Source organism: Arachis stenosperma, chromosome 4 (genome assembly GCF_014773155.1).
Source record: "Arachis stenosperma cultivar V10309 chromosome 4, arast.V10309.gnm1.PFL2, whole genome shotgun sequence".
Classification (NCBI taxonomy): Eukaryota; Viridiplantae; Streptophyta; class Magnoliopsida; order Fabales; family Fabaceae; genus Arachis; species Arachis stenosperma.
The window spans coordinates 63,600,905-63,612,042 of record NC_080380.1 but is presented as its reverse complement, the minus strand read 5'-3'; the positions used below and the strand labels follow the sequence as shown (position 1 = coordinate 63,612,042).

At 40.5% G+C, this 11,138-nt stretch overlaps 1 non-coding gene across 1 annotated transcript; it reads right to left on the bottom strand.

Moving 5' to 3' along the window:
- Positions 1–9,209: 9,209 nt before the first annotated feature.
- LOC130978831 (small nucleolar RNA R71) lies at positions 9,210–9,313 on the bottom strand. Its single transcript, XR_009086443.1, has one exon. It is a non-coding gene; the product is annotated as a small nucleolar RNA R71 (small nucleolar RNA).
- Positions 9,314–11,138: the final 1,825 nt, after the last annotated feature.

Here is an 11,138-nt window from a genome sequence, read left to right as displayed (position 1 = left end):
TTGGTTGAAGATTTAGGAGATGCTGAACCTCCTAGGGAATACAGAGTTATGGAAGACCCCGTCAAGGATGTTACAACTGACGCTAAAGAGGATGTTGCACAACCTCCAATGCGGATATCTTATGAAGAACTGGACGGAGTAACTCAAGACGCATGTTTCTTTGATGATGATAGTCACCAGTCAAGTCCTCCTATTGATAAACTTGCAGCCACAAGTGAATTCTCTGAGACAGAAGAATCTTTCCCACGTGAATACGAAGATGATGCAGAGGTCGACTTTTCTCAACCTCCTATTTATGACTCAAGTGATGAGGAAGATATGGAAGACTTTGACCAGGACATGGCTGGAATAGAAAAGATTTGCAAAGAAGTGGAGGAATTCACAGAAGACCACAAGGGAGTAGAGCTTGCAGAACTACTGGAAACACCTATCCCAAGGCCATTACCACCAATTACAGACTTTAAGTGGGTAAAATCCTTAGCTTTTATCTTTACTTTTCCACTTGAATATGGTTTACTTGAAACAGATGGCCAACTTAGAGCTCTTTGTGGCTTTAAGAGAAAAAGGGAAATGACTCGCACTCAGCGCTGGTTTGCAAGATCCAATGAGGTTTCGCACTTCAATTTGAGGTGCAAAAATTGGCGTCAAGCTCACTTGAAAGAATCTCGAAAGCTGTTTGGTCACTGCAGTGAGAATTCAGATTACTTATCACCCGACTGGAAAAATGCATATCAAAACAAACATGGGTGTAGAAGAAAGGTTTGGGATCCTGGAGTCTATTCTGACATTCAACACTCCAGGAGCCTGCGAATCTGTTTGAAGCCTCTTAAGGGCTTTACATGCCTAGTTTGGGACCCCGGAGGCTATTGGCATTCCAAGCATTGGTGGAAATGTCTAGACGAATTCAAGCACAAGTCACGATAATAGGAAGCTCCTCCAATGTCCAACTTAAGGACTTTAACTAAAAGTGCTAGGTGGGAGACAACCCACCATGGTATGATCGTCCCTATTTCCTTTTTATTTTGTTTTTGTTTATTCTATATTTTTTATTTCTATTGAACCTAGATACTATTCATAACATTTGCATTTAGCACTGCATACTGCATAAATACATACATGCATAAAAAAAGGGCGTGGGACGCGACTGCTTCCCACGCGTCCGCGTCAATCACGCAGTTGCGTGACCTGGAAATTGGCGTAAAAGATCCAACGCCTAGAAAGTTGGGCTGGAATCGTGCGACCATTGTGCATTTCGCACAAAAGACCCACGCGATGGCGTCCCTGACGCGATGGCGTCACATGCACATACACTAATCCCACGCGACAGCGTGAGCAACGCGATCGCGTCGCGCGGATTGCACACCACCCCAAAGAGGACAGAGAGTTGCGTTGACACGATGCTGGAATCATGCGTTTAGCATAATTTCAAGCGACGCGATCGCATGCCTCATGCGATCGCGTCACCTCCTCTTGTATCCGCTCTACGCGATCGCGCGACCCAAGCGATCGCGTCAACCCCATGTCACCCCATCCACGCGACCGCGTGCTCCACGCGATCGCGTGGATTCAAATTATAACCCCCTGTCACGCGAACCCTATCAGTCGCGCCCTCCCCCTCCCGAAACCCTCTCCCCCCTCTCTTCCTCTCCACCACCCAACCACCACCCAGCCACCACCACCGGCCACCACCGCCCCCGCCGACCACCCAGAACCCACCGCCACGCCACCCCCCTTCCTCCTTCCCCCTCTTTCTTCTTCTTCTCTCTCCTCTTCTCCCTCCACCGCCGCTGCCCCCTCCGCGATCGCCGTCCACCCCGCCGCTACCAGCAGCGCCACCTCCAACCACCACCACCCTCAACCCCCGTCCCAAACCTCCTCCCCCATTCCCCCCTAACCTTACCGAAGCCCCTGCACCCTAACCAGCCGCCACCGTTGCCGTGTCTCCCTCCTCCGCCGCGACAGCCGCCACCCCCAGCCGCCTCTCTGCCCCAATCTTCTTCATTAGCCTACCAGGTTCCGCATCACGTCACCCTTCTATCTATTCGTAGTTACTTCATATTTTTCTATTTTTGTTCATATTTAGGCTAGTTAGATATGCATGTTGTAGTGGATTTTAGGTTGTTAGGTAGCCTAGGATGTGGTTAGTGGATTTAGGCCTAATAATTGCGCTGTTCGTGTTTCTTGCTTTCTGATTTTTGCAATTCTGATGATTCTGTGTTGTTGCTTTTGTTCATATGTTGTGCTTTCTTATTTCATGCTGCTTTTTACATTGCCTTTTTCCATGTTCATACTCCTTATATGTGATTGCAGCTATGTTTAATTTTGATTCATATGAACTATTTTGCTGCTGTTTATTTTCCGGGATAGTCCAATTTTAGCCGGAATGCTGCCTAAATTTCTGTAAAATGTTTCCATTCATGTCTTGGTTTTGGCATTTTCGACTGTATTTTCATTAGTTTCCCTAAACCAATTCATGAATGCTCGGGCATGCATTCTTATTCTCTTCGATCTCCTGGCTCATAAATTGCATTTTTGATGTTTGATTACAATTTTTGCTATTTCTTTATCTATCTGAATCTTCATCAACCTGTTTTCCTTGTTTGGCTATGAGTTACCTGTAGTTTTTAATTATGAATTACATTTTGGATTGTGACTTCTTCCTTTCGAACTTTTAACTCCTATACAATCCTTAATGCCTTTTTACTTAACTCATTTTCCTCAGTCTAATTCTCCTTTACCACTTTGTGTTTCTTTTGACTATTTGCCTATTTGTTTTCCAATTTTATTATATCCTGGTTTTTTGTTTTTTAGGATATCAGAGTCCCAGAGAAAGGGAAAAGGAAAGGCTACCACTGGCAAACGTAAGAGAGGAGATTCTTCTATGTCTGTTATAGATCTTCTGCATGATGCCTCCTGGCGGGAAAAACACTTTACCGCCCAGGAGAAGGCTGACCAGCTGCTCCCTGCTACTGATCCCATAAAGTTTGCAAATCGATACTGTGAGCTGAAGTATCCGGTGTTTGCAACCTCCAGGAACCTATACCTGGAGAGAACTCTGAAGATCCCAGGAGAACTCCAGCAATATACCTCTGATCAGATAAAAGAAAGAGGCTGGTTCTTCATGGAGAGAAACCTGACAGAAGTCAATGCATCTTAGGTTAGGGAATCCTACTGTAATTACATCAAAACTTCCCTAGATGCAGTGAACCTAAGAGGGAAGCAGATACTGGTCACTAAAGAAGCGATTAAGGACATTCTGCAGCTCCCACCCAAGTCAGATCAGCCTGATGGTTACAAAAAGGCTGAGGAGGACATGCGTTTCTTGAGGTTTGATTGGGATGCTGTCAAGGCAAGGATAGCCCTTGACCCGACTGTTCCGTGGGCAATGGGTCAGGATACCACCATGCCTAAGGGAATCAAGCGGACTTACTTAAATGATAAGGCTCGGCTTTGGCACCAGATCTTGAGCAACTATGTTATGCCGAGTACCCATGAGACAGAAATACCGGTCGCTATGATCACCCTCCTTTGGTGTGTGATGGAGCGTAAGGACCTATACCTACCACGCTTTATCCGGTCCTACATGGCCAGGGTCCACGTCCGAGGCACTCTTCCCTTTCCCTATTTGGTTACACAGTTGGGCCGTCGAGCTGACGTGCCTTGGGAGGATGCCGATGAAAAGCCACCAGCTGCAGACCGCAGGAAGATTATTCCTCACAGTAGGAACTTTCTGGCTTTGGGCTATAGACCCCCACCCTTCACTGCTACTGACGAGACAGCTACACCTTCCGCTGGTCCTTCGTCCTCCACAGCTACCCCTACTACCACTACTGCACCTTCACCTACCTCAGAGCCAGTTTATCACCTCGTGCACCGCTTGTTTCAGCAGCTAGACAGGATGAAGCGCCACAACCGGCGCCGGTATGAGAGATCTGAGCGTCGCAGCCGGCGACGTTATGAGCACCTGAAGCTGTTGATACGATCTGGCAGCGACATCCCCTTCGAGCCTGACACACTATCAGAGCCATCTGAGGAGGAGGCGGATGAGTATAAGAAGGAGACCCATCCTCAGAGAGAGGATGCGCAAGCAGGCTCGGAGCAGACTGCACCCCAGCAGGAGGACCCACCTCCGATTCATGCTACAGATCCCGAGATCCCTATACAGTCAGCACCCCCTCTGCAGCAGCCGGATCCTCAGACCACCACCACAGAGACTCCAGCTACCCATCCTTCCGGAGCTGACACTCCTTTACACCCAGCCTTAGTGAGCATCGAGGACGATGCTTTATTTTAAGTGTGGGGAGGTCGCCATCTCTGGCATACTATTTTGGTGAACCACTACAGACCCTTCTTTTTTTTATTTTGGCTATTTTTCTGTATTTTTCTCTTTATTTTTATTTTTATTTTCTGAGTACTTATACATTGCTACTTTCATGTATTTTTACTCTATTTCTGCATTTTGTACTTTAGTTCATATTTTAGCCATTTAGTTTAGTTTGCAGTTCTAACTTGTTAGCTATAGAGTATGTGGATTAATTAGTATAGTTTACCCTTTTGGCATATAATAGTTTAATTTGATCAAAATAAAAGGAGTAGACAAGGAAATTTAAACAAGATCAAAACAATCCACACACTTTGTACATAAAGTATTACATCATGTAGTTAAGTTAACAACATTTTATCAAGGAGGAATACTAAAACTTTAGCCATCCAATATATTTTACATTGAGAATAATGGGAATTTTTAACTAAACCTCCATGACATACATAATTGATATATGATTTATGAGTTTGAGAACATACAGCCTGTGAGTTTTGAGCTTAATTGTATGGTTACATTTAAACCATAATATTTTGTTCCTGTGTGTTCCATCCTTCTTTTTATTCTGGTGTTCTTTGCTTTGTTTTAATCTACATGTCCGATTACAAAATATAGGTACATACCAAGAGAGTGATTGAGGCCTTTTTTGAATTTAACTCACTTATCCCAAATAAAGCCTACCTTTTACATCACCCTTATCAGCCCCTTGAGCTTTAATCCCCCTTGTTTTATAACCACATTACTAGCCTTAAGCAGAAAAACAAATTAAAAATCCCAAGTTAAATCCTTGGTTAGCTTAAGATAGAAATAGTGTAATTGTTTAAGTGTGGGGAAACTTTATGGGAACATGGATGATAGAAACAAAGGTAGAAAAGTTAAAAAGAATAAAGACATTTTGGGAAGCATGCTCATGTGAAATTAAAATAATTAATTACCATGTGCATTAAAAAAATGCAAATTAAAGCAAATGCACATGGTATAAGAACAAAATATGAGCATGTAACATAAAAAGTGGAAAAATGTGGGAAAATAGGTAAAGAAGCTTTGCTTTACAAGAAATGTATGTTAGGTGAAGATCTTAGACTAATTAAGGATTCACTTATTAGCTCACTTAGCCTTTGATGAGCGGATAATTTATACGCTTTTTGGCATTATTTTTAGGTAGTTTTTAGTAAGTTCAAGCTACTTTTAGGGATGTTTTCATTAGTTTTTATGTTAAATTCACATTTCTGGACTTTACTATGAGTTTGTGTATTTTTCTGTGATTTCAGGTAATTTCTGGCTGAAATTGAGGGAGTTGAGCAAAACTCTGAAAAAGGCTGACAAAAGGACTGCTGATGCTGTTGGAATCTGACCTCCCTGCACTCGAAATAGATTTTTTGGAGCTACAGAACTCCAAATGGCGCGCTCTCAACGGCGTTGGAAAGTACACATTCAGAGCTTTCCAACAATATATAATAGTCTATACTTTATTCGGAAATTGACGACGTAAAGTGGCGCTCATTGCCAAGTACATGCTGCTGTCTGGAGTCAAACGCCAGAAACACGTCACAACCCGGAGTTGAACGCCCAAAACACGCTATAACTCGGCGTTCATCTCCAATAAAAGTCTTAGCTCGTGGATAGATCAAGCTCAGCCCAAACACATACCAAGTGGGCCCCGGAAGTGAATTTATGCATCAATTACTTACCTCTGTAAACCCTAGTAGCTAGTTTAGTATAAATAAGACTTTTTACTAGTGTATTAGTCAGCTTTTTACCACGTTTCATCTTTGGTCTCAGTTTTGTTTTATTCTTCATCTTAGGAGGCCATTGATCACGTTTTGGGGGGGGCTGGCCATTCGGCCATGCCTGAACCTTTCACTTATGTATTTTCAACGGTGGAGTTTCTACACACCATAGATTAAGGGTGTGGGGCTCTGCTGTACCTCAAGTTTCAATACAATTACTATTATTTTCTATTCAATTCTCTTTTATTCTTATTCCAAGATATACGTTACACTTCAACTTGATGAATGTGATGATCCGTGACACTCATCATCATTCTCACCTATGAACGCGCGTGACTGACAACCACTTCCATTCTACCTTAAGCCGGGCGCATATCTCTTAGATTCCCCAACAGAATCTTCGTGGTATAAGCTAGATAGATGGCAGCATTCATGGGAATCCGGAAAGTCTAACCTTGTCTGTGGTATTCCGAGTAGGATTCCGGGAATCCGGAAAGTCCAACCTTGTCTGTGGTATTCCGAGTAGGATTCTGGGATTGAATGACTGTGACGAGCTTCAAACTCCTAAAGGCTGGGCGTTAGTGACAGATGCAAAAGAATCAAGGGATTCTATTCCAACCTGATTGAGAACCGACAGATGATTAGCCGTGCTGTGACAGAGCATAGGACCATTTTCACTGAGAGGATGGGATGTAGCCATTGACAATGGTGATGCCCTACATACAGCTTGCCATGGAAAGGAGTAAAAAGGATTGGATGAATGTAATAAGAAAGTAGAGATTCGAGAGGAGCACAGCATCTACATATGCCTATCTGAAATTCCCACCATGGAATTATATGAGTAACTATTTACTATTTTATTTTCTGTTTATTATTTATTTTCGAACTTATCATAAACCATTTAATCTGCCTAACTGAGATTTACAAGGTGACCATAGCTTGCTTCATACCAACAATCTCTGTGGGATCGACCCTTACTCACGTAAGGTATTACTTGGATGACCCAGTACACTTGCTGGTTAAGTTGAACGGAGTTGTGATCACACGTGCCATTACCAGGGATTATTAAGATCCCAATTCATCATACCATGATCTCTTTGGGGTATTTCTGATAGAGCCAATATTTAAATTTCATACAAGTACAAAGAGACCAACTTTGAGGATCACAATTTTGTCCACCAAGTTTTTGGCGCCGTTGCCGGAGATTGTTCGAGTATGGACAACTGACGGTTCATCTTGTTGCTCAGATTAGGTAATTTTCTTTTCAAAATTTTTCAAAAATCTTTTTGAAAATTTTTCTTTTTCTTTTTCGTTTTTCCAAACTTTATTTTCGAAAAAATTAATAAAAATCCAAAAAAATTAATAAAATCATAAAAATAAAAAATTTTTTGTGTTTCTTGTTTGAGTCCTGAGTCAATTTTTAAGTTTGGTGTCAATTGCATGCTTTAAAAATTTTTCTTGCATTTTTCGAAAATTCATATATTCATGGTGTTCTTCATGATCTTCAAGTTGTTCTTGACAAGTCTTCTTGTTTGATCTTGATGTTTTCTTATTTTGTGTTGTTTGTTGTTTTTCATATGCATTTTTTGTTTGTTAGAGTCCATGCATTAAAGATTTCTAAGTTTGGTGTCTTGCATGTTTTCTTTGCATAAAAAATTTTTCAAAAATAAGTTCTTGATGCTCATCATGATCTTCAAAGTGTTCTTGGTGTTCATCTTGACATTCATAGTGTTCTTGCATGCATTAAGTGTTTTGATCTAAAATTTTCATGTTTTGGGTCATATTTGTGTTTTTCTCTCTCATCGTTAAAAATTCAAAAATCAAAAAAATATCTTTTCCTTATTTTTCTCATAATTTTCGAGAAGTTGAGTTGACTTAGTCAAAAAATTTCAAAATTAGTTGTTTCTTACAAGTCAAATTTTAAAAATCTTATCTTTTCAAAATCTTTTTCTTATCTTTATATCAAATTTTCGAAAACTCACTAACAATTAATGTGATTGATTCAAAAATTTGAAGTTTGTTACTTTCTTGTTAAGAAAAGGTTTAATCTTTAAGTTCTAGAATCTTATCTTGTAGTTTCTTGTTAGTGAAGTAAGTAATTTTAATTTTTTGAATTAAATCTTTTTATCTTTTATCTTATCTTTTTCAAAAATTTTATCTTTTTCAAAATTTGATTTCAAAATATCTTATCTAACTTCTTATCTTCTAATCTTTTCAAATTTGATTTTAATATCTTTTTCAACTAACTATTTGACTTTTTGTTTGTTTCTTATCCTTTTCAAAACCACCCAACTACTTTTCCCTCTCTAATTTTCGAAAATATCTCATCTCTTTTTCAAAAATTCCTTTTTGTTTTAAATTTTAATTTTAATCTTATCTTATCTCTAATTTTCGAAAATTACTAACCCCTTTTTAAAATTATTTTCGAATTTTCTATCTCTCCTCTCTTATTCTATTTAATTATTTATTTACTAACACTTCTCTTCACCTCTCTTCATCTAAATATCCGAACCCACTCTTCTTCACTCTTCTCCCCTTTCTTTTTCTACTAACATAAAGGAATCTCTATACTGTGACATAGAGGATTCCTCTTTTTTTTTTCTTGTTTTCTTCTCTTTCATATGAGTAGGAACAAGGACAAAAGCACTCTTGTTGAAGCTGATCCTGAACCTGAAAGGACTTTGAAGAGGAAACTAAGAGAAGCTAAATTACAACAATCCAGAAGTAACCTTTCAGAAATTTTCGAACAAGAGAAGGAGATGGCAGCCGAACCCAATAATGATAATGCAAAAAGGATGCTTGGTGACTTTACCAAACCTACGTCCAAATTTGATGAAAGAAGCATCTCCATTCCTGCCATTGGAGCAAAAAAATTTTGAGCTGAAACCTCAGCTAGTTGCCTTAATACAACAAAACTGCAAGTTCTATGGACTTCCATCTGAAGATCCTTATTAGGTTTAACTGAGTTCTTGCAGATCTGTGAGACTATTAAGACGAATGGAGTAGATCTTGAAGTCTACAGGCTCATGCTTTTCCCTTTTGCTGTAAGAGACAGAGCTAGAATATAGTTGGATTCACAACCTAAGGATAGCCTGGACTCCTGGGAGAAGCTGGTCACGGCCTTCTTGGATAAATTCTTTCCTCCTCAAAAGCTGAGCAAGCTTAGAGTGGATGTTCAGACCTTCAAACAAAAAGATGGTGAATCCTTCTATGAAGCTTGGGAAAGATACAAGCAGTTGACCAAAAGGTGTCCATCTGACATGTTTTCAGAATGGACCATATTAAATATATTCTATTATGGTCTATCTGAGTTTTCGAAAATGTCATCAGACCATTCTGCAGGTGGATCCATCCACCTAAAGAAAACACCTGCAGAAGCTCAAGAACTCATTGACATGGTTGTAAATAACCAATTCATGTACACTACTGAGAGGAATTCCGTGAATAATGGGACGCCTCAGAGGAAGGGAGTTCTTGAAATTGATGCTCTGAATACCATATTGGCTCAGAACAAAGTGTTGACTCAGCAAGTCAACATGATCTCTCAAAGTCTGAATGGATGGCAAAATACATCCTACAGTACTAAAGAGGCAGCTTCTGAAGAAGCTTATGATCCTGAGAACCCTGCAATAGTAGAGGTAAATTACATGGGTGAACCTTATGGAAACACCTATAACTCATCATGGAAAAATCACCCAAATTTCTCATGGAAGGATCAACAAAAGCCTCGACAAGGCTTTAATAATGGTGGAAGAAATAGGCTCAGTAATAACAAGCCTTTTCTATCATCTTCTCAGTAACAGAAAGAGAATTCTGAACAAAATACTTCTAATTTAGCCAATCTAGTCTCTGATCTGTCAAACGCCACTTTCAGTTTCATGAGTGAAACAAGATCCTCCATCAGAAATCTGGAAGCACAAGTGGACCAGCTGAGTAAGAAAGTCATTGAAACTCCTCCCAGTATTCTCCCAAGCAATACAGAAGAGAATCCAAAAGGAGAGTGCAAGGCCATTGATGTGATCAATATGGCCAAATGCACAAGGGAGGAGAAGGACGAAAATCCTAGTGAGGAAGACCTCCTGGGACGTCTCTCAAGCAAGAAGGAGTTTCCTATTAAGGATCCAAAGGAATCTGAGGCTCATATAGAGACCATAGAGATTCCATTAAATCTCCTTCTGCCATTCATGAGCTCTAAAGACTATTCTTCCTCTGAAGAGGACGAAAATATGACTGGAGAGTAAGTTGCTCAATATTTAGGAGCTATCATGAAGCTGAATGCCAAGTTGTTTGGTAATAAGACTGGGGAAAGTGAACCTCCCTTGCTTATTAATGAATTAGATACCTGGACTCAGCAAATTTTACCTCAAAAGAGACAAGATCCTGGCAAGTTCTTAATACCTTGTACCGTAGGCACCATGACCTTTGAAAAAGCTCTATGTGATATGGGGTCAGGGATAAATCTTATGCCACTCTCTGTAATGGAGAAGCTGGGGATCATTGAGGTACAACCTGCCTTGTTCTCATTACAATTGGCAGACATGTCATTGAGACAAGCTTATGGAATAGTAGAGGACGTGTTAGTAAAGGTTGAAGGCCTTTACATCCCTACTGATTTCATAATCTTAGACACTGGGAAGGAAGAGGATGAATGCATCATCCTTGGAAGACCTTTCCTAGCTACAGCAGGAGCTGTGATAGATGTCAACAGAGGTGAATTAGTCCTTCAATTGAATGGGGACTACCTTGTGTTTAAGGCACATGGCCATCCCTCTGTGACAAAAGAGAGTAAGCATGAAGAGCTTCTCTCAGTTCAGAGTCAAGAAGAGCCCCCACAGTCAAACTCTAAGTTTGGTGTTGGGAGGTGGTGCACGAAATTGCAATAACACTTTTGCAATCCCGCACAACTAACCAGCAAGTGCACTGGGTCGTCCAAGTAATACCTTGCGTGAGCAAGGGTCGATCCCACGGAGATTGTCGGCTTGAAGCAAGCTATGGTTATCTTGTAAATCTTAGTCAGGATAGCAGAAATTATCAGGATTGTTTGTGAAAAGCAAAAGAACATGAAATGGTTACTTGTTTTGCAGTAA